The sequence below is a fragment of the Ambystoma mexicanum genome, chromosome 9 (genome assembly GCF_040938575.1).
Source record: "Ambystoma mexicanum isolate Mex_15411 chromosome 9, UKY_AmexF1_1, whole genome shotgun sequence".
NCBI lineage: Eukaryota > Metazoa > Chordata > Amphibia > Caudata > Ambystomatidae > Ambystoma > Ambystoma mexicanum.
Genome location: NC_090931.1, coordinates 239,646,003 through 239,670,827, shown reverse-complemented (window position 1 = coordinate 239,670,827; position 24,825 = coordinate 239,646,003). Strand labels below are relative to the sequence as shown.

The 24,825-nt window shown below is 44.2% G+C and overlaps 1 protein-coding gene across 1 annotated transcript in view; it reads right to left on the bottom strand.

Annotated features, from left to right (window-relative positions):
- Positions 1-24,825, bottom strand: part of VSIG2 (V-set and immunoglobulin domain containing 2) — a 239,734-nt gene that overhangs the window by 116,702 nt on the left and 98,207 nt on the right. The gene's annotated exons all lie outside the window — the stretch shown is intronic.

Here is a 24,825-nt window from a genome sequence, read left to right as displayed (position 1 = left end):
CAAGAACATGCTGTCCATGAAATGTTCCTCTTTGCCATATCTCATTTCCAGGTATCTGGTATCTTTCCCGCAGAACCTGATTCAGGTTTGAGTGGTAAACTGATGAATTTAGGGAGAGAACGAATTTGGGGAAAGCTCCTGTTCCTGCTTAAATACAAATAGTCTCCCATGAGCCTCACTACCAGCGATCCACACCATTAGAGAGGAATGCCACTCACTGTCATCCACATCAGACAGTGAGGAAAAATGCTCTAGGTATAGTACAGAGACAATCTATTAGACAGAGTCTATGTACAATACAATAAAATGCAGCTCTTGATGATAAAGATTCATTTTGGAATGTACCAATGAAGCCTGCCCCTCAGAGAATGTCCATCATCTTTGAAATGAATGGATTTATTTCAAACTTGTAGCACAAAGAAAATAGGCTGAACACGGTCAGATAATTCAGCCGGGGCAACGTGATTCACTGAGCGGGTAGAACTAAAAGGGTGGGATTATAGTACGTTGCATGCAGGCAGTTGACAAGTTAGTACCCGTGCAAGTGCAGTACAAGTGTATTCACTTTAGTGGTCATTTGATTGTAATTTGCAAATGGATTATGGGATTTTCGTACATGTGTACATGCATAATGCACTGTAATCCAGTTTCCAAGGTCCTTCTTCCACAGCCTGCTTGAGGCCATCCTACCAGCTGTTGAACTATTCTGAATTCATTAGGACTGGCCAGTGAATGAAGCGTCTCCATTCACTACTTTACCTTCCTTTACTATGCTCACCCTATGCTCACCCTGCACCTTCCACATCTCCCACATGCACTCTAATTATGTCATTTCACTTTACATCTGGAAGGATCTGAATGGAAAAAAGAAACATTACACATTTTTCACAAGTCCACATTGGTCTCAAGACATCAGCAAGTTATTTTAGTTAAGTTCTCCGCTGTACATCGGAAAAACATACACACAGGTTCAGAGTCACATGTCGATGTACTCCCATTACATGGCAAGTGTGGATAGCTACACAAGTGAAACGTTGGTCTCTCACCAGCATTTCACAAGTTCGAATCCCGCAGCAGGACCGACTTTAGTCTTCCCAGGGTCGATAAATCAAGTACCCTTCTAATTGGGGAAATAATGCCTGCTATTATAGTGCTTAGAGGTTGAAGGAGACTGGCATGTGTGGAAAGTCAGACATATGAGACGGGCAAGAGGACATGTTCACAAAAGTTACAGCTTTATTAAAGTAAAGACAAATGTCTGGTTTTTCCCTATTTCTATGATGGTGGTTCCCTATTCTGAAAAATAGCAAGCACGTGCTTGTCAGCATATTTTACAAGGCTGTCTCTCTGGTCTCTCTCTTTGTAGATCAGGACTCAGCCTGCTGGTGCAGGCTAAACACATTTTGTATGGTCCCTAGTTTTATAGAAAAGGGCATTCCTGACCAGTGTTCTGCTCAATTCAAAAAGTTCAGTCCTTAATTGCAGTACTTATATCTGTAAATCAGTAAATCTTGTGCTACAACCGGCTATAACCCCCTTCCTGAATTGTATTTCATGCTCACCCCTCCAAGGTATTCCAATCTCTCTTAGGTTCTTAGTTCTCTCGATCCAGCGTGAACATTCTGGATACTCAGCCAGTCTCAGGTTATTCCAATTCCTAGCCCTCTGTGGGTTATTTGGTTTCTCAGCCCCGGCTGCGCTTTCAGGTCCTTCAGACTGTATGACTCTCTTATGACTTCGGCCCCCGCATGGGGTCTTTGTTTCAGGATCATCCCTTCCGGGTGTTTTTGTCTCTCTTGCCTCTAGCCTGTCTCTAATTCTTAATTTACTCGCCCCTTTACAAGATATTGGGTCTCTCAGCCCAGCGCAGACTGTCCAGACTCACTGGTTGTTTGTGTGGTGCATTGTCCTCACTCCTTCGGGGTGGATCCATGCTTTAGAGCCCTCCTCCCTCTCCTCTGGATTAGCCGCATACTTGGATCTTTGCAGGGTTGCTCATCGCAGCAGGTGGCGGATCAGGTTGCTGCGATCGGCACTTCCATGGTCGTCGGCTGTATCACAGTGGGTGTTCTGCTGGGCATCGCTACTGCTGGATGACAGTGCACTGTGTCGGCTGCACTTCTGTCTCCTGCTTTAGGGGACTAGGGTTCCTTGGGCTCCCTGCCCACCTTGGATTGGCAGTATTCTGCGGGTGCCGGGATTACTCTGCCCACCACGTAATCGACGTGGTGCTGACTTGAGGCTCGATCTACACGGTGCTACAGCATAGGCGTCTCCTGCATGCAGGTTCTCTCCGGATGGCTCTTCCTCTCCAGGTATGGGTCTAGGTCCTTTTACGTTCCTCTCTGAAGTGAGAGAGAAAACACCACTGGTTCCATGTTTTCAGAATTGAGGCAACATAGTGGGGCCAGCAACAAAGCCATTCCCAGTTAATGGCCACTGTACATTATTATCGTAGTTCGTCCGCATGTAACGCACACACAATTGGGATTCTTGTTTTAAGGGAGATGTTACAAATTCTTCATCTGGGATTCCTTGTCCTAAGGGAGGACCCTCCCCCAGTGAGATCTCTCTAGCCCTGTTCTCTAGCAAGTGTATTGCGTAGCAGGCTCACCTCCCCAATCCAAAAGGGGTGGTTCCCCTTGTGGAGAAAGAACACATTCCCTGGATTTGTCACAAATGATGAACAATATATTATATAAGCCAGGAATAGCTTTATATGATTATGTTCAGCACTATATGCAGAGACGTTGCTAGGTGGAAGGTTGATGTGCTTATAGCCCGGGTCTTTTGGTTGTAGCCCCGGTAGAAGCTCAGGGGCTACAACCAAAAAGCTAGCTATCCCTAAGTCCCGACAGCCCTGACATTAGCGTAGCCCCAGATCTTTTCCAGACCTAGCAACACCTCTGAATTCAGATGACCATATACCTCAATCATATACCAACAACAGCCATGTGCAATTACCATATGTCAGGAAGAGCCTCATAACAAATACCTCTGTTCATCCTCACCTGCCCATGCACTGCCATTTGCTACTGAAACATGTGTGTGTATGTGAGCATTCTTACTATATGCAGTGCTATTTAAGATGTAGCTTCCTTGAGTATATAAAAAATAATATTCCCTGAGTTTAACAGAAAAGAAAATCACATAGAGTAGGAGAGAAGATGTCCCACAAGTGGTTGACAGTGGGAAGTGGGAGTTGGAGTGTTGGAGCTGCTTTTTCCTCATGGAGCCCAGCTGCGGGGGACTGTTGCACGCCCCCCCCTCTTTGCTGACTAAAGTCTTGCGGCGTCCATGAAGCGGACCGCGAAGTGTCCAACAAGTGTTTGACAGTCAGCAGTCTGCGCTCTGCTGTCTGCTGGAGGCCAGTGTAGAAGCGGTATTGGTCTACCTGGTATGGACTGTCCATTGAGAAGGGATTTTGTGGAAGTAACATCTGGGATCAGTCGTGTGTTTTCGGGTTAAAAGTAGAGTGGAGCGTTTTTGTGTAGAACTGTACCCAGCAAGCGCAGAGTGAGCAGAGCTGGCGACAACATGAGGAAAAATGAAAAAACATAATCTCAGAAGCACAGATCAGATGCGACTGGATGAGGAAATGGAATCGAACTTACAGGCAGCTTGTAAAAAGTCGAAACCTGCCAACCAAGGAAAAAATGACCACTTTTTTCCTCAAGAGCCAACTAAGAACATATAGTCAGGCGCTACAAATTGATCCATCGATTTCGCATTCCTTAATGATTGGCTCAGGAAAAGATTTGAATGAGGGCATTGAAATATCTGGCCCATTGCTGCGAGACCTGGAAACACGCGAAGCATTTCAGTAATGGACGCGTCCATTAGTCTTGAGGAGGAAATTCATGCCCTTGAGGGCCCTTTTTCGAAACTAAGGGCTTGATTCATGGAATATTTGCCCGGTTCAAAGTGAATTTGCACTGCTGAAAAGTGACATTACACTGCCGGCACAAACCCTGATTCATGGAATTCAGCAGAGTTTAAATATTCCATGAATCGGGTCCTGAGTGTCTCTCCAAAACTATTTGAAACACCCAAAGCGCGGGGCAAAGGAGCCAATTTAAAACAGGTAGTTGAGCATATGCATGAGGTCTCCAGTGTGGGAGATCGATCATCATTCCTGCTACAGGGAGAAACACAGTTATCTCACGATTCAATGGAGGGTCGAAATAGTGCGCTGGGTGCGCTAAACTTAGTCCTACAATCCTTCATACGACTGTATGACATAGTGGTTTTGGACGTAAGACAAAACTCATCTATTTTAAAAGAACTTAGGGCACGATTGATTGTAAACGAATTAGGAAATAACCACCTAAAGCCTAATAGGTCGGATTCAATTCTGTGCAGCAAAACAACTGAAATTCAAAGAGCAAACAGTGATTCGCATGACAGCGACGTAATGAAAGGAATCGTGAGCCCCTTTGGAATCACGAGGCTATCTGAAAGGGTCAATAATGAACCCAACAAAACGCATACATCCAACAATATCAAAGGAGGTACACAACTGAAGAACAAGGGTTTGAGAACATTTCTCAGAAACATACTTAGTGTAACGACCAGGAGAGAACAATCTGCTGCCATGAGGAACAAAGGGATTGATCACAGCCAGGACACCGTCATTATTGAAGACGCGCACACCGGTGTACAGACCACTGCTCAGACCGCTGCAAGGGAATCATCCAATAGGTATGCTTCACAAGGTGACGTTGAAGCGGTAACTGACTTGAGAATATGTCTGGTGGATAAACCATCGAAGAAAAAGGAAAGAAGCAAAAGAAGAGAAATTCAGAGGTTTTTTAAGCCAGTGCATGAAGAACACAATAATTGCAGTGAGCTAGAAGTTGCATCCAATGAAGGGGAGGTTTTGGAAAGGGGTGAAGTGTTGAACAATTAGTCCGTAAACAGCACTCTTACATTGGAAAAGGAAATCATGGTTAAAGACACTATAGTACATGCAAGGGAGGACGAAAATAGTACTCTGGAGAAATCTATATCAATATTGCCTCCTGCTGTGGGAAGGAATGATGGAGAGTCTATAAAATGCTAAATGAGAGCTAGCCGGGAAACATTATCACCTGTCATATTTCAAACTGTGTTTGTAGGGTAGGGAGACTTCCTCCTCAACAGGGGTAGAATAATGTCAATATTTGCAACAATCTCGGATCTAATGACTATATCCTCCTTTGACATTTGCTTCGTGCACTTATTTGATCATTGCTGGTAAATGTGCTGTGCATTTCTGTTCTAAGGACATAGAAAATGTAGTCTGTGATAAACATGATGAACTTCAGAAAAGAGGATATATAAATGGGTGTTGAGGAGAAAGGAGTTACTAATCCACTAAAGGTTGATTATGCCAATATGAACATAAAATGCTCCATTGATAGAGCAGGGCGCAGGCAGGTTTGTTTTGAAAAAGACCCAATTAGCTGCAGATGGTTGGCTACCACTCTCCCAATGCCCACGTGTCTGAGGCTAGGCTTCGGGAAAGAGAGATTGCAGAGTTTTGTGCTAGAATTCACGTGGGCACAACAGCTTCTTTGGTCTCCAAATGTGTGACACCTTTAACGAATATGATATCATCTTAATTCAAGAGACCTGGCTTAAGTGGCTCCTGTCATTGAGGGATATTTGAGTGATATAAAGAATGCAAAAAAAGTAGAGAAATGGAGGCCCTTAGGGAGGCTTACTCACTGTCATAAAAAATAGGCAGGGTTGCGCTATTCAAAAATTAACATTGTAACTGAGCAAGTGTTAGTCTCTGAGCTGAAAAGCTAATTGGCAAGGAGATGACTATCGTTGTTCTAAACATATATTGGACACTTGTGAATGAGTTAAGTTAGCTAGCTGGGGTTTCGCTCAAATTAATTCCATGTTTAAGATAGGCTGCAAATTTGAACCTACTTGTTTTTGAATTGCTTTGACCTCAGTTATTGATTACATCTACTTACCAACGTAGAAAATAATGAGATAAGCCATGTTTAGGTTATAAGGACAAATGCTAGTGACCACGTTATGTTGGACCTGTCCTTTAGTATTACATCTAGTGAAGGGTAGCACAATCATCCTGCTGCCACAATTTAGTGACCGGTGCCTCAGGAAACAGGGGTTTCCAGCTAAGCAAAAATAGTGAGACAATTAACCGTGGTTTGGCAAAATGGTGAGATAATTTAACAGAGGTGGAGGAGAATTGTTGCTCTGCTTCCTGCTGAATTCCACCACTTGTTAACAAGATTGAAACCGCAGATCTTTAAGCAAGAAAGGTTGAAGAAATGTGTCACGGCTGATAACAAAGGACTGAATGTTTACATTGCAATACATTCTAATAAGCATGTGATACATTTGGATATAAGAAGCCTGATCAAATCCAAACTTAAGGTTTGGAACGTCAACAAAAAAAACCTGAAATGTGTACTTTGAAGCAGAGATTTAAAAGCTGGTTAACACGCCATAGAATTCTAAGGTATATTAAGACCAACCAGCACTTTCTTGTAGACATTTTAAAGAAAGATGCTAGATGCCTATGGTGGACATGGAATTATAAAAATGAGGCCCAGCCTCAACAACAGTCATCCTGTGTCACAGAAGCTGATTGGATCAATTGCTTTTCTGCTAAATTCAGTATTGATGTTCACCAACTCAGTAATGAAATAGTTGATCTCGCAGCTGAGGAAAAATTGTCTTAAGAATTTGAGACTGAAGAGATTAAGATGATAATCACAAATCTAAATAAATCTTGATCTTGTGATCCCGATGGGATGGCAAATGGGTTATTGAAAAACAATTCTGACTTATAGGCAGACATCTTGAACATATTATTTACACAGGTGGTAAGAAGTGGTGCTATTCCTGCTTCCTGGAATCAATCTATAATTGTTCCAATATTTGAAAAGGGTATTAGATAAGAAACTTAAAACTATCGCCCCATCTCATTAATAGATACTTCCTCTAAAATTGTAGCTTTCATCGTACTCAACAATCTCATTAAGAGGGCAGTGAGTATGAATCATTTGAGTCCTCCTCAGACAGGCTACGGACAGGGTGTTGGCACTATAGATAGTGGTTTAGCACTGGCCTCATTTATGTCTCAAGCTGGAGAACATACCGGTAGTACGCTTTATGTGGTGGTCGTGGAGCTGTCCTATGCTTTTGACAATGTTAATCTTTCCTACTTGTGGAACAAGTTGCTGGAGTGGGGGATTGATCCAGGACTGTAACCTATGCTTCTGCTGTTTTACTCAAACAACGAGGCGAGGGTCAGGCTAAACACTCTGGTTGAATTGTCAAGCGCCATAGCCTTGTGAAAGGGCGACTGCCGGGGTGTGTGATTGCTCCACCTTTATTGAACCTGTACCTGGTGGACCTCTGGCAGGAGTGTATTGAATGGGGTGGATATCCTCCCAAGTGTGGTAGTCTGTTCTCAAATTGTATCGCATATGCGAACGATTGAATTCTTATGGAATTCACTCCTGCAGAATTGCAATGTTCTTTAAATGGTGTGACCCTTTATGCTAGGCTTAATCAGTTAGTAATGAATCCTGCTAAATCGCTAATAATGCCGGTTAATACAAAGCGAAAGAGTAAAAAGTATGTCTGGACAATAAATATTGAAAAAGTGTCAGAAGTGAAATCCTTCTGCTATTTAGTCTTTGTGTTTTCTGCCAAAGATTCGCTGAATAGTTTTAAGATGAAAATAGAGGAGAAAGTACAATCTAGTATATCCTTAATGAAGGTTATAAAACACAGGCTGTGCGCCTTCTCCCTTGTTCTGTTAATAGATTTTTATCTCTTGAAGGTTAGGCTAACCCCTTGTCTCTACGGTATTGAATTTGCCATGTTTTTGAGTAGAAAATATCAAGACTGTCTGGAGGATCGTATACTTAAGGAGGTGCTGGTGGAGACTACATTGGTACCCATTAGTATTATTTGTTTAGAGCTGGGGCTCCACTCTTGGTGGGCCCAGTATGTGAAAAAAGTATCCTGATCTACAGGAAGGTCGTAACCGTAAATTGGCCTATTTGGGTGAAATGCTGAAAAACGATTCAAATCGATTTCTTCGTAAATTGCAAAGATGTTGTGTGACATGGAGGTAGCTGATATCGTTGACTCTGACTCTCTGACTCTGAAGCAGTCATGAAAAATAAAATTAAAAAGCGGGATAGGATAATGGATATAGAAGATTTGCAGGGATTGCAATTGTATCGCAATAATTGGTTATTCTACATTCCTGCCAACTACACTAGACCGTACTTGCCTACATTTCCTTCTAAACTGCTACTTACTTGGTTTCTAAAGTTTGCCCGAATTGGCACGGAGGACATCAAGGGTGTTGGGGATGATATGGGTGTCAGTGTTGCCAATCATTGATTGATTTAGGTGGCGGGGACGCTGAAGTGTGTATTTAGTGGGGAAAGATGTGTTGTTGCAAAGGGATTGGTTGTTCTAGATGTAGGTGAGTTGCAGAAGGATAACAGACAGGATAGATAGGATAGAGTGTGAAGGGTGAAGTGGAAAGAAGTGGGTAGGGTGCACTTGGAGAAAAATTGAAGGACAGAGATGGGCAAGGTTAAAGTGACTGCACGAGGGGAGTGGATGGAAAGTGAATGGTGGTATGCAGAGGCCCCATTGGAGGGGCAGAGAGGACAGTGAGGAGGAATATTGGGATTTTCAGGAGCATGGAGGGCTGAGGAGAATAAGACTTGCAGGGATAATGGGAAGGATACAGGGAAAAGCAGAAGCAGTAGCACTTTGAGGTTTGTATATGTGAATCTATAACACATTTGATGTTCTCTTCTTGATTTATTTCTGTATCGAAGTCACTTTAAATTGGTGAAGCATCTTGCTGTTTGTTGCCAGAAGTGAGTAATTAGCCAGTGTTTTAAAAAGAGGTGTACTAATTATAAAGATGTCATGGCAAATTGCCTTGGTTCCAAGAGTTGCTTGTGTTCTCAGCTAATGCATTTCCTGGTAGATTTGGGAAGATGCTGAGGTCCATGCAGCAGAACAGGCAGTACGACTGTAGATGGCAGTAGGTGTCAGTTACTGCGGATTTCATGAAAATCCCCAGGCAGAATGGAAAAATAATGTCCATATGCAAAACCTCTCCCCCAGGTTACACCTGAGGTAATTATCACTAGTGGTATTTCTTCTGTAATATGTCCCTAGATCTGCGAGAACCATATCCTCTGATTTACTTGATATTAAACAATGTGCGTCATACTAATATGAATTAGATGCATGTCACTTTTATTTGACAAAGCGAAGCCTATCATAAGTCAACAAAAGAATGAGCTTTAATTGCCCGGGGCCTCCTCACATTGCCACGCAAACCCACATATGTCAGGAGAAGCGTCTCAATCCGCTCTAAGGCCTCATGCCCATTTATAGGAAAATATGCCCAGGTTCCACTGATAAATACCCAGAATAGAGACAGTGTTTTGAAGTGGCATGTGACCATTACTCACACAAAGGCCACTGGTAAAGGACTGGCAGCAGCGGCGAACCCTTATTTACAAGCATAGAGCAGGTGCAACATGGGCAGTATTTGCGAAAGAGGCACGCACATGTAGCCTTGAGAGAAGTAGCGTGAGATGTCTGCAGTCACAAAGAAAAAGCCAATCGGGGCATCGGTAGTTCAAATGTACTTCCCACTTATTGGCAGAGCAGGTACAGCTTGGCTGCATCCCCGTCGCCTCGGACTTCCTGCCCTGGCAAATCTCCCACACGTGCTACATGCAGCTGTCCTTACTGGATGCAGAAACGTGCCATGATATTGAGAGTCCCAGCCCCTGCTCCTGGAACGTGCCACTACAGCTGTACTGTTGCACTATGGGTACCCATTTCTTCTGTCATTGGGAACGGCGTTCTCGCAGCTAAAATAACCAGGGTGCAGAGTGCCCGATGACGATGTGGTGTACGGCTTCTCAAACATGATAATCATGTTATAATTATATTTGTTTTTTGGGATTCGAATCTGTGTTGCTATGCGTCGTTTTGTTTCCAAGACGAGCGTATTGCCACTGAGCTACACTACCCGTGCTGTGTTTTCATATAGTGATTCATACCAGATTTCTCAAGTTTCTAAGCGCTATAATCGTCGGGGTTACGATTACCCCATTTTGAATAGTAATAGTTTTATCAACTTTGGAAGGATGAAAGGCTAAATCGGCCCTGACAGCCTTTCTACTTGCAAAGTGAATGCTGCCCTTATGTCAGAGGGCATTGCTTTACGTGTGTAGCTATCGATCCCTGCATTCTCAAAATGTGCCAGCTTTATCTTGCCATGTGAGACCACCGTCAGTGCCAAGAAGTTGTGTTGATGGTGAATGTTATGCTTTACAAATTATAGCATAACATAACAAGACCGCCTTAGATAGTGCTCAATTTGTAAAATAAAATAAATGTGAAGACCTACATTTTTTCTAGTACACTTGTGACACATCAGGGCGGGCAGCTCCCCACCACTGTGGCGCCCAACTATGGCTGTTCCCCACAGGGTCAACATATTTGGGGTTAAAGCTGCAACGTTCACAGGGTCATGGGGTTGATGGATGCACTAATCCTAGCAGATATGTGGTTTATAAATACCAATCAATTTAGCACAAATGAAAACACAGAAAACAGAGCAAAGGTGCTTTCCCCCTATGGTACTGGACAGATGGACTTTCCTGTCAAACACTGCAGCACGATCTTATAGTGTTGGTTATCACTCAATGCAGGCACAGGGCAATGGCCTTTACCCTGGCATTGCCCCGGTGTTGGTGATGCTGGCTGTCCTGTCCTCGTCAACCCACCCTGCTGTGGCAGTGCTTCCAGTTATTGCAGTAGCAGAGCTGCACCCATGTCACACAGACTGACTGAAGCAGTGAGTGGGCGCGACCGGCGCGGCGCCAGCATTGTCACCTTCCAACTCATTGTTATTCATGAAACTGGATAACTAGCACTACGCCAGTGTGGGAGATGAGGTTCATTAATTACAATGAGTCAACCCAAGAAGCAGAGACGTGTTGCCAATTCACACTATTGTTGCTTGTATTGAGATAAAAAAAATAAAGTTGCAAAAAAACGCCACATCATGATAAGCCGAGTCCGAGACAATAGGTGTAGGTGACCCGTAATATGCGCTAGGGATGAGACCTGCCAATCACCCCCACAAATGAAGCACTGATCACAGAGGGAAATTGCATAGAGGAAAACAGGCACTGGCCCCCACAGATGGCACCAGGGCGGCTCCTGAGTGATATGGTCACCTTCTCCAAACCAGGTCAGGCCTGAGGGCTCGTCAAGAAATCTTGACCCCACCTCCAGCCCTGGACAAGCTTCTAACTGGTCTGTGGTTGAAAAGCCCACCCTCCCGCCAGAAAGCAAGCAGCAACAGCTGCATTTGCAGCCATGATCAATCGACCCACCTCTTATCACTCTCTGTGTGCATGCTCCAAGTACACGCATCTACGGACGTCTGTCCGGTGTGAGCAGTGCTTCATCCATTATTAAAGGCATCCCTCCGTCTGGTCCAGTGGCAGTGAGATAATTGCCATGCTGAGCCGAGTAGCTATAATGAACCAGCGGGTACTGAATTAATTGCTTGAAGCTTAAGTTACGAGTTAGGATGTGCAGAACAGGCACACTGTTCAGGAGATGGGTAACAAATTAGCTCAAGTGGAAGAGAATGCCCAGTTCAGGCTCTTTGCAGCTCAATTGTGGAAAGATCTGAATGATGGGCTGTAAGTTCAGGTCATGTGTTACTGAAACGCTTCACCGATGAGTGCAAATGTGAATGGTATTCCCACTGTGGTAAATATTGCACCAGTGCAAAGATATGTAGCCAATTGCGGTTACCTGTGATGGTCAGCAATTGTTGCCTCCGTGCTGGGCTTTATGTCATAGCTAATTGTCATATGTATTTCTCTGATTAGGGGCAAAAGGTTTTGTGTGGATTGTTTTTGTTGCACACATTTGTGCCTTGTGCTAAATAAGTAGGTATTGGTGATGCAGTGCTGTATAACTGCGAGCACTTTAACTAGTGGTTCCATAAGGCATATGGGATTTCCCTGCAAGATGCATGTTCCATATGGCACCAACATGATAACTGTGGTGATATATTGGGTATAGATTACATTCGCTGACTGGCAACTTTGCCGAATACGTTTTCAACGCATTTTGTTCCCGTTTTTTAACTGCACTCAGATAGATGGCAAGTCGGGGTTAGGAACTGAGTGGAGGGGTGGGGGATGTAAGGGGTCTCCCCTCGCTGTTGTGGTAGGAAAAAGTGTCAAAATCGGGCCCAAGAAGAACTTTAGCAAAATGCAAGAAACATGCATAGTACGGAATCTTGTTGTGCTCCTTGCTTGGCCTTTCTCTGAAACATACTTGAGGATGAGGCAACTTTGCTTTACCAATAAAAATGTACCTGGTGCAATGCACCATGTTATGTTATTTTATAGGTTTTTCGTACAGAAGTACAGAGCAACCCAAACCCAAAGGCAACCTGGCACTAAGACTGAGATCAAAGAATCAGGAGACAAAAAGGAAGCAAAAACAGTAGGGTTTTCAGAGCCTTTCTAAATTGTAAGTGACCAGACACAGCGCGGAGAGCGGCCGGGAGAGCATTCCACAAGATGGCAGCTTTAACAGAGAAAGAGCGGCCTACAGTTCTGGTTCGACGGACCGTAGGAACAGCCAGAAGAGAGCGGTCTGCAGAGCATAGTGCGCGAGCAGGAAAATAAGGTTGAAAAGTCTGGTGTAGCTACTCCGGGCCAGCAGCATAAAAGGCCCTGTGCACCAAACATAAAGATTTGAAGTGCACACGCCTTGCCACTGGCAACCAGTGAAGGGAATAAAGAACTGGCGAAATATGCTTGCCATAGGGACTATCAGTGGCAAGACAGGCAGCAGAATTTTGGAGAACCTGCAGATGCTGTATCAAATAGTCCGGCTGAGCCAAGTATAAAGAGTTGCAATAATCAATCCTGTTGAGAACCAGAGCAGAAACTATTGGGGCTCGCAGGTAAAGAGGAATAAATTGCAGAATCTTTCCAAGTATTTTCAATTGAAAATTACCAGCCTGACAGACCGAACTAACCTGGGCAGTCATAGGAAGAGAAGCAGATAGTTTAACACCCACGTTTTTGACCACCGGAACTGCAGCGGGAAAAGAGTCAAAAGAGGAGGGTCAGAAAGACAAAGTCCAAAGAGAGGGAGTGGTAGAAGAACCCACAGCCATGACCTTGATCTTGTCTCCATTCAATTTCAGCCAATTTTCGCTCATCCAGTAACCCAAGGCTGCTAAGCAATCTCGCACACAAACATTTATTGGAATGCTAGATAGTGGCAACACAGCAATGTTTGCCCTTGTGCAAATATTGTGAAAATTGTACTTGAACTGTTGCAAAGATTCTGTAATACATCTCTAGGTTTCTATGCAGTGTTGAAATGTGAAACCCAGATTTTGTACCTTTGCCAAAGGCGTCAAACCGCTCCCAGCTGCGCGTTGTGATTCTGTAGTCTTCCTCATTGCTTCCCTGCGTCAACATCTTTCACTTCTTATCACTGGCATCTGCCATCCAGATACCACACTTAAAAATGAACCTCAACCACAGTGCGACACCCACAGCATTTCATCTGTCAGCTCGACAGCTCCGGGGTTATTAAGTGGACATTATGACCAGACACTGAACTGAATCAGGTGATTGTGTGCGTGTATGTTTCTTCATCATCATGACCATCATATTACTTCATTTCCATCTAAAAGACCATAAACATCACATACAAAATTCAACATTCAAATAGGGTCAATAATAAATAACATATAATGATAATGTTAATGAAAACATGCATGAAATACAAAAGTTATTAAAAATGATAAACTAAACGTCCACACCATCCAAACCTAATGCATCACTCATCGAGCAAGTAACATTCTTCTCTTCCTCCAGGCCTGGTATAGATAGTTCCCCATGCAAGGGGTCACGTATTCATTCCCCCCCTCCCCCGCCAGACATAGGTAGAGGGCATCACTAACTCTTCTTGTGCAAGTTTGCTTAAAGAGCGGTATCAGATATTTCCTTCTAATAGGGAGATACTGCAGGCAATGAAGAATTAAGTGCATTGCGCTTTCAGCCACCTTTGGGCAGAACGGACAATCCACTATGTTAGGCAACTTCCGATAGTGCCTCAGGCTGGCAAGAGGCAAAATGCCTGTGCGCAGCTTCGTCTGGAAGGAGCTCATCAATTTGCATTGCATCCTATCTAGATGGTATTCAAACCCAGGCTGTTCCTACCTCGAGGCATACATAGGGCCTCAGTACACGGATGGCGGTAAGGATTTACCGGTACCGGTAAAATACTGGTACCGGTAAATCCTTACCGCCTTACTACGAGGTCCCTTTGCGGGTTGGGGGATTTAACGCCTGCTTTTTGCAGGCGTTAAAAACCAACCCGCAGGGAGCTAATAACGGTACCGCAATTTGCGGTACCGTAATTAGCGCCTTCCCCATTCCCATTATGCCCTATGGGGCAAAAATGGGAATGGGGAAGGGCAATGGTGGAAGGGGGAATTACCGCCCCGCCAACCTTGGAATGGGGCGGTAATTCCCCTTTCCGCCAAGGCGGTGCCGGTATTTTACCGGCATGAACCATGGCGCTAATAGCGCCATGGTTCACCGCCATCCGTGTAATGAGGCCCATAGTCTAGCTAGTTGAACGTGCTAATTTGTCACGGCTTTCTCCAATCTTCCTTCATAGGCGTTTTTCAATTATAATGTGATATTTTTTGTGATTGTTTTGGGGGTGAAGCCAAGAGTTTCCCACCCCAAAATAATTAACTCGTTTCTTATAGCCACCAGCCAAGATATGTTCAATCCACCAAGATGGCTGGATTTATCGCTTTTCGAAATTAACAATGTTACAATTTGTCCTAAGGTGTGAAAGAAAGAACAACGGCCTTGCACCACAAATGTAGCCAATGCTCTGTAAGTCCAAGTCCCAAAAGAGCGGAAACCTTAGGGGCCCTTACAGGCAGGCCCAAAACAGTTCCCAAGACTTTCTACTCCACAACTTGGAGCTTGCCTGTCTTGCTCGTGCCCCACAACTCTGCCCCATACAGGGCAGCCTGCCTGCCTAGCTTGGCACGCATATACCTTTAAAGTGACATGCACCGAGCCTGTCGCATGGTCCTGAACAAATCTAGACACAGCTCCACAGTGCCTGGTCAGCTTTAGAGCCGCTCAGTTCATCTGGTCACCCCAAGTGCAGTCAGCCTTCATTCTAACACCTAGATAGGCGTACTAGGTGACCTGCCCGACCGGGCCATCCCGCAGACTGATTTTAAGGCACACGTTTTTCTTTGTCCTACTTTTATTGTCAGACCATTATCCTCACAGAAATTAAAACAAATGTTCAATTGCATCTGGAGCCCTTTGGGAGTGAGAGAAAGCAATACAGCATCATCTGCAAATAGGAGAATCAGAATTCTCTCCATCACCAGTGACGGTGCATCAAGTGGGTGCGGTCAACAGTGAATCAATGACCTCATTGATAAATAAACAAAACAAGCTAGGAGCAAGTACGCAACCTTGCCTAACTCCAATGTCAATTTAAACTTTGGGTGTTGTTCGACCATCCAGCGCATGCCTGATTACTGCCCTGTTATTAGTGTACAAAGATTGAACTGCTCTGACATTGATAGACGGCATGGCCAGATTCATCCTTCCATGCCGCAATCCTGCTCTAGGCACACTGTCAAAGGCAGTCTTGCGGTCAATAAAAAATGACATACACATTCATGTTCCTCAGCGTAACATTTTTTTCTGTGATCAAATGAAGCCTCAAACTTGAACTATAGTATTAACGCTACGCTGGAACCCGGCCTGCAGATGATTCAGGGCTCCCACCTCCAGAGACCATGCATCCAGATGGGCCAGAAACACCTTCGCAAACACCTTGCCGCCAGCATCAAGATGGAAGAGATGGGTCTATAATTGGACAGACAGCCCCTATCTCCCTTTTTAAATATGGGGAAAAATGCTGCTTGGGTCCATGAACGTGGAACTACGTTTGCTGATAAGCAGGACTCCAAAATTTCACAAAATAAAGGAGCCACATGTCCACTTCCTGCCTATACCAATCGATGGGGACCATATCAGGGCCAGGGGCTTTCCCCAGTTTCTGTGACATAAGTGCCACCTTAATGTCACTCACAGACAACACTAAAGGGGTCCCCAGCTCCTTCCAGGCCCTTTCCAGAGCGGGCAATCAGGGCAGCCTGTGAAATCCATTCTGGAGGAAATTTTGATCATTGCACTTCACTTCAACGCCCTGACACATTGCCAAAAGCCCTGGAGTCGCCTGCCTAGAAGCCTGGAGGAGGTTATACCATAACTGATCAGAATGTTCCTCTTTTTTCAATTTCTGTAACTTGCGGTATGTGCTCCTAGCTTCAGCCGAAGCAGCTGTACCCCCTCCCCGTACTCCCTTGGCATGCTTGATCAATACCTTATTAGTTGCGCAACATTCCCCATCATATCATGGTGTATTGCGCACTGCCTTCGCTCTCACAACAGACTGAGGTTTACTCAAGCAATCCCCAATATACAGACCAATGCTTCATGGGCAATTACCATGCACTTAACATCCTTCTTCTTAATAGACCAAAAAGCTTCAAATAGCGGCAGGAGACTTGCATAAATATCGGTCAGTTTTGACTCCAGAGCTAATGAACACCACTTTCTAACACATCTGGCTTCACTTTTTATTATTAATCCGGACCACACTCTGTTCATTGGAATCCCCCCTTAGGCCGAATAGGGACCCTAACACCATCACTACAACTGTTTCGTGGTCACTTTCTGGTCTTTTTAGCATCCTGATATCTTGTAGGTATTTCCATGATTCAATATTCACCATTATATAATCGATCAAACTGCATTTAATGTGGGTGGCAAAAGTCGTGCTGGCTCGACGGTCCCCCAGAAATCTACCATTGCACGCCCTAAGTGCCAGGAACAAAAACACACTGGGTGCCATCTCAGCATTTCTATATTTCCTCTTTGGGTCTGCCACCAATTACTCTTCTATGCCCCATCTTGCGTCTTCTTCATCAGTGAGCCCCATCATACTTTCCAGAGGTTCAAACTGGAGATTCAAATCTCCCATTATGATGATCAATGTTGGGCCCTTTTGATGCTCCTTCCACTGAACAACCCTTTCCTCCAAACGCAAGAACAAAGAGAGACCAGCAGCATTACCCTGCGGATTGTACAGGTTGATAAGCAAAACATTAGTCCCCTTGGGGCACCTCATGTGTAACTCCATGTAGTCCTTTGAGTCAGTGGGGTACATACATATTGACGTATACAAGTTTACACTAACCGAAAGTGATAATCCACCAGTGGGGCGCCCTCCCCTCCCCTTTAATGCAAGGATGAAAAAAGTAAAAAAGCCCTGAAAATTAGAAGCCTGCAGGAGCCAGGTTTTCTGCATGGCAACTATATCGTGGGCACACATCAAATCCAACCAGGTCACATCTTCCATATACTTTTGAAAACCAGCAAATTTCCGTCAGGTGGATTGCTCCAAGAGAAGCACCTACCAGGTCTACAAACTGGGTCTCGAGGGGGATATCATTATCGGCCAAGTGGGTTGGCGATAAGAAGCCAGCTCTAGAAATGGCCATCCCTCAATCAATACCCCCCATCAGTGAAGAATTTAAGGGACCCTCACCTAATGTTTCTTCTACACACTGAAGGGTTAGATGGCAGTGAGGGTGGATACAATATCACCAAGGAACTGGGGGGCATGGTCCTCTGCTCCATGTCCAGCAGCCCCATCACCAATAGATTGGATTTTAACTCTACTGAAATCCCTAAACCATGAATGAGGCAAACGTGATCACCGGATTATGTCACTCCTAATGATTGATAAGCAGCCCCTCTTCCATCTCAACCAGTGACATACTTTATTAATCAAGCCTTCCCCAGACTCCTTATTCTGACCTGAGACTCTTGGAACATTGGTCAGAAAAAAATGGGTGTTACAACACTGAGTGTATGGGGCCGGCTCGGTGGATGTTTGATAAATAAACTCCTTCTGACTCGGCCCTCTTTGTAAAGCCCTCAGGATTTGCTCATCTAAGAGTGGCCATCACCCAAGGGCGCAATTAGCTAGTTGCTCCCAACTTTCAGGTGCTCCACCTTCAGGAACACTTTTCCCCAACTTCCCTACCAATCATTCCCTAGATGCAAAGGCTGCCCCGGTTCTAGTTTCAATTCCCCTATTGAGTTCTTCAATGCGTCCACCTCCTTCACCACCAATCCTAGGGCCATATGGGCCTACTCCATAGTGCTAGTTATTTTTCACAACCTCCCACAGTTACAGATGGGAGCAGATGAAATAACTGCTCCAGATGTAATACCAGGTAAGTTACCAGGTGGGATGCCCACACCACGTTGTGGGTCCACCCTCTCCCTCGACAAAATCGTGTCCCATGCCTCGCTGTCCACCTGTGTTCCAACCGATCTCATGACCACCCTAACACCCCCCACCGGGCGCCTGCCCCTCCCCAGAGCTTGGCCAGGGTACAATCAGAGCATCAGAACCACATGGGTCCCTCTCCACTACTCTACCTTCCTTTTCCCTAGCATCTGACTTTTCCCCTTTTTCCCTCCGGACCCTAAATCCCTTTTTTAACTTCTGTGGGCCATCCCCTAATGAATTCAGGTGGGAGAACCTGTTCAACAAGGGGATTGACGTTGCCACCAGGGGTTCCTTAACTTTGCCACCATCCTGTGGCAACGTAAATTAATCTTCACCCACCAAGTTAGAATTCACAGTCTCAGATGCACCAAACATTACATTACACTCAACTGAAATAACATGGCTTTTTCCCTCACTTTTGCACCAGGGGGTCTGGGACCTCATAACCTGGTAAAATCACACCAACCTCCAACAACACAGGCAACGCAACTTTTGCAGCACTTAAAACACTGTTTGCTTTGGCACGCAATTCGGCATGCGTCAGTGGCTTGCTAAAAAGTGCCAGCAATATTTTTGCCTTTAGGCAAATGGTTAATAGTTTCTAAGTTCATATTGTGCATTGCTACACAGTGGTGTCCGGTCAAAGGTTCGAATCCAAAAGGATCGAATGCCATAGGGTCGAGTCAATAGGACCTAAAACAAAAGGGTCACATTTCTTTTTGGAAATGTATATTTTTTGGGGGTTTCCATGTAGGAAAAAAAGTGTTTTTTACCACAAAAAAGGGTTTTTTGGGGGGACCCCCCCCCAAAACAAAAAAATAAATAAATAAATTGTTTTTCGTCCTTTTGATTCGACCTTATTGTATTTCAATCCTTTTGATTAGATACTTTGACCTATAACCCTACACAGTTCCTTGCCTGGTGGAGCACACTTCTGGCTTCATTATATTTTGCCAGTTCAATGCTAGCTCCTTTCGTAGCCAAGTCAATTGGTTTAATGTCATATAGGAGTGAGGCAATTTCCTCCATCATCACGTTAGCTTGTTCAATTGGATCAGGTAACTTGACATTTGTTCCCCCTGCTGGCTTGTGGGGGCAATTTGACAGCCTTACGCTTCGACATTGGGCAAAAATCAGTATAAATAAGTAACGTGAGTTCAAAAGCACCCGCTCTCTGCTCACAATTTAAAAGGAAAATACAGCGCACATGCCTCTAGTAAAAGTCAACATGCGCTTGAAACCCACAACTCAGGGAGGCAATCTGAACCACACAGCCCACTGTTCGCGAGTGCCACTCACCACCATCGTATGTACTCTGGCACAGGATGCTATTGGGCTACAGTAATACCAGTGTGAGGCTGGAGTGTGAGGCTAGAGTCGCGGCTAATACTGCTTACATGAACCGCCACAGCAGTAAACAACAGAGAACTTCGGCCTTTCCTTTTAAAACTGGAGACAAGGCAAAAAGGCGTGCTAGCAGGACCAGGAACAGGTGAGTCCAAAGGAGGTTCCCAAAAGCAGCCACAGCAGTAAATAGCAGAGTCCTTTGTTGTTCAAAGGCTTCCCAATTACATGATGTCTCATGGGGGTCAAGGTGAACGGGAGGAGGGTCGGGGAAGAACACATGAACGCTGAGTGCCTGATTCAGGTCAGGTCAGCTCCGACCCCCACAGGCCCCCACAAACCCAACACAAATGCTCGCCACAGCTCTCTGTGCCCAGCGCTCGCTGTAATGATCCAGGCAAAACATCCATATGCTGCCTACTCCATCAGCACTTCCTGGCACCAAGCGCTCCAAAATAACCCCTAAACATGGGGCTCGTCTCAATGCGGTGACATTCGAAGCCCGGAGTTCGGAGCTCAGAGCCACACTCCACTTCCTGACTGCTGTATGTTTCATCTGACTAAAATGGCTCAATGTCCTATTTTCTCTCTAGGCATATTAGCCTATTCATGGTCTTTCAGTTAAATAAATCTGCCTAGGTAAGTATTGGTAATCACGTTTATTATCAGGATGTTCCGGGTTAATGGTCAAATATCTGCATTCTACTCTTCCAGGGATCTTATTATGATAGGCGATGATAACCTTGAACACAGGCAGTATCCAGAGGTTAAACTCTAGTAAATACCTTTACAGTTGAGAGGGTTGTAAAATACTGCCTGACCCCAAGACCTTACTCGTCCATCAATACCTAGGTGCCATCTAGGCTCTTTGCATACTGCAGCACATCCTATCCTGATTGCCGGAACACCCCATGCCACATGGTGCAACCTCCCTTTCGTCATATACTACCCCCAACAACATGTACAGTGCTACATTGCTTCCTAGTTCAGTTTGATTTATGCAAAACACCAAATGCAAATACATGTAGTGTTTTTGATATACCCCATGTCATGAGTATCAACCATTTCAAAAATGCATTATTTCAGAGATGCAACGGCAAGGGTCAGTGATGGCATTTCTGCGAATTACCCTCTGAGCCAATGTCCACTTATACAGGACAGGTACATTCTCCTACTACATCGTGGTAGAAACAATACTGCTGGAATTATCTAGCTGCCCCGATAAAGGGGGAAAGGCGCAGCAGGATAGATAGTAGAAGGAGGAATTGGTAAAGAGGCACCAGTGGACCGTGAGTAATGAAAAAAGGAAATGTTCTCATGGCATTCTTACACTGACATTCAATTGCTAATATTGTAACATCAACAATGTTTTGTATCAGGCTTGCAACCCCTTTCTTATTCTGTCCTTATGTCTCTGTATATGAACAAACATTCTACAGAAGAGTTAAGGCTAAATCAATAAAAACGTTAAAGTATACAAACATTAGAAATACATGCATTGAGGTTTCAACAAAATGTACAGTTTACACAAATAAAAATATGTTACATCAACATTAAATACATCAATATTGATCCCATACACTTAGTTATGTGCCCTCTACTTTCTCTGTTCAATGGACTCTTTCATTTATACCTTGAAGGTTTAAATACATATGTCGCTCGATATTTATATTTTTGAAATGTTTATTATTAGCTTTAAATCATGTTGAACATTGGTGGTCTTTATGTAAATCAACAAGTTGTTGCCAGATTGGTTCACATTGTGTTGGTTCACTATTGTTTAGTACTAACAGTATGTTTTCAACTGCATGATTAAGGCCTAAAGATTGTAAGTTGTCATGTATATATACAGGTAATTGTACCTCTTTGACTTTTATAGCTTTTGTTAATGTATTTGCCTGTCTTTTTTTCCTGACTAGGTTTGTAAAAGTAGAATTGTTTGGAAAGGACTTATGAGCTGGGTAATTATATTTTCATATTACGTTTATTCAGAAACACATTTTCCATAAACAACAATACAGAATAAGATGCAATACAAAATACATGACGTAAAGATAAAAACACATTAAATAAGATAATAATGTTAAAAAGTGGGTGTGTGTGTATACAGATTCAAAACCACCAAGGGAGTACCTGAGTATTCAGTAAATTATCAGAGTTCAGTCAATTTATGAGAAATAATTTTGGCCAGGCCTTACTCAAGTACTCCACCGAGCCCCAAGTGACAGGTAGTGTAACAGCAGACAGTAGATAACAAAGGGCCGGCCTGGCTTGAGACATTCCAGTGGACCTCAATAATGGCAAGGGTGTTTTCCTCCTTAGGTCCAAGTAAGTAGGGCAAAAGAGCACAAAATGCAAAAGGTCCTCCACTGGGTACTGACACCAAGGACTCTTGTAAGTGTCCAGGGGTCATAGAGTTGGTTACTATGTAACAAATATGGCTGGATTGTGTCTGCAGTGGTTAGAACAACATGTCTTCTGTTTTCACTATTCAGAGAACTCTGTTTGACACAAGGATGGATTAAACAGTTGCTTATGAGCCCTCACATCACACGGATTCAAAAAGGCTGGAGGGCAGATGAGGCTAACACAATTTAACTGGCACAGTATTTTTCTTACAGCCAGGCTTTTCACCAATGCTATTAAGATTGTATGTGAAAGAACAGCTTTCTGGTTTGACCATAATGCCAGCCAATGCGCAAGAGGGACCATTAACCATTCATCATCAATATGAGGTCACCCAGGTGCTAAATGGGTGTCATAATTTGGCGCTGACTGTGGTAAACCAAGTAGTTTTTTTTAGAAAAGTATTCTCAGCGTTTTCAATACTTAAAATCTTTTAAAAAGCCCCACAGTGCAGCCCCATAGTTGGTGGCTGTTTTGGTTTGTGCCCTGTAAACTTCAAGAATTAGCTTGAGTGGCTGCCCAGAACAATCATTTTGAAAACGGGACAGGCCACCCAATGCCTGTCTTATCCTCGTACATTGTATGTCCACATGGCCGAACCCTCGCCAGTTCTCAGTAAAGCAGATTGTGCTCTTACAGGCCATAACAGCTGATTTTTCTGAGTTCACCGAAAGTTTGTGTGTGGCCATAAATTCAGTGTAAACATCCACCAGACGTTGTAAGGCAATGGGAGTACGCACCATGATTACCATGTCATCAGCATAGCCTAGGACTGGCAGGGGTACCCCTCCTATCCTGATATAATCAGCTTTGGAATTAACAAGGGCCTGGTATACATCATTTATGTATAGAGCAAAAAGTACCGCTGCCACAACACAGCCCTGGCAGACACCCAAAAAGGTCTCAAAAAAAGCTGTGCACTGTCCCTGGTCACCAAATCTTACACCAGCTGATGTTTTTTCGTGGATTATTTGGAGCACCTTGACCAGGTCCTCCGGACAACCCATGGACCTGAGCACGGCCCAGACCATCGCCCTGTCTACTTTGTTAAATGCGGTGCTCAGGTCCATGAAAGCCAAATATAGTGGCTCACCCTTAACATAGATTGATGAGGCGCCCACCAAGTATAAATTCAGGGCCTGATCCCTAGTTCCCAAGCCTGAGCGGAAACCATATTGGGTCTCTGTAAGTACCCCCGAATCGGAAATCCATTGTTCAAGCCGTACCAGAACTGCCCTAGCAAAAATTTTAAATGAAGTGTCCAAAAGGGAGATCGGACGATAGGAAAGAGAGCTACCAGGGTCGCCCTTTTTGAAGATGGGAAAAATGATAGCCTGTCCCCATGTTACCGGATAATTACCCAATTCTAAGTATGCATTAAAGGACTTAATTAATGATGGGGACCACAGATCCATCTCTTTACAAAAAATATTAGCAGGGATGGCATCCGGTCCAGGGGCGTGGTTGGGGGGTTGCTTACTTATAGCCAACTCTACCTCTTCAATTGTAAAATGGACGTAGGAGCCACGTGGATCAACATAACTACGAGATGGAGAGGCATTGTATAAGGTAGAGAAATGGTTAGACGAGGCAGAGGCATTTACAGTATTCTCTTTACATGTTTTCAGTCTTTTGTGTGGGGGCCCATTAGCCACGAATTCCCAGAATTTTTGGGAATCTCGTGACTGTACATGCTTAAGGAGTTCTTCCCAGGCTTGCTCATCTAGATAGGACTTCCTTTTGGCAAGAACGCATTTATAAAGCGCCCGAGCGGCGATTATATCCCGCCGGGTACTGTCTTTTGCTGCCAAGATAGCTTTAAGATTTTTCTGTGCTAACCGACAGGGTTCATCAAACCAGGTTTCCAGTATCTTACTCCCCCTTTTGAAGTCGGTTTGGAAAATATTCGACATGGTGTTCCAAAAATTCTGTGGTGCTAATATTATGGGGCCTGGAGGGTATCCATTTGAGAGGATAGGCATAAAATCTCGATATTCGCTTTACAAATGGATGACAGTGATACACCGGATCCAGCTTAGCCCATTTTATTCTCCGTTTGCACAGGGGGTTGAGACCACAGTGGTCCAGGTGTGAGAAATTAACAGTTGGAACCATCAGTGGGTCAATTACCAAGACTAACTGCAATATGTGGTGGTCACTACAAACATTCTTAAGGACCTCAAACTCCTTAATTAGGGCCCAATCTCTAATATGGAGACAAAAATAATCAATCGTGGAGGATCCCTGTGTGCCCACAAAAGTTGGCCTACCAGGCGGGTCTATACCCACACGACCGTTCAAAGACCAGATCCCCCACTCTTGGAACCACTCACAAAACTGCAGTCCCCTAGCACACATTCTTTCATCTTCCATTTGCGCAGGGGCTACCCCATAGGCAAATTCTTCTCCATGGTCTATATTTACAGACAGTTCCCCCAGGCTTATTTTCGTGTTGAAGTCACCAGCCAGGATTAACATTGAACCTCGATTGGCATTATCACTACCATATGCTTCAATCACATCTCTCAGTGTGCCTGGGTACCCTTGTTTAGTGATGTGTGGGCTATTATAAAGATTGACCATAAATAA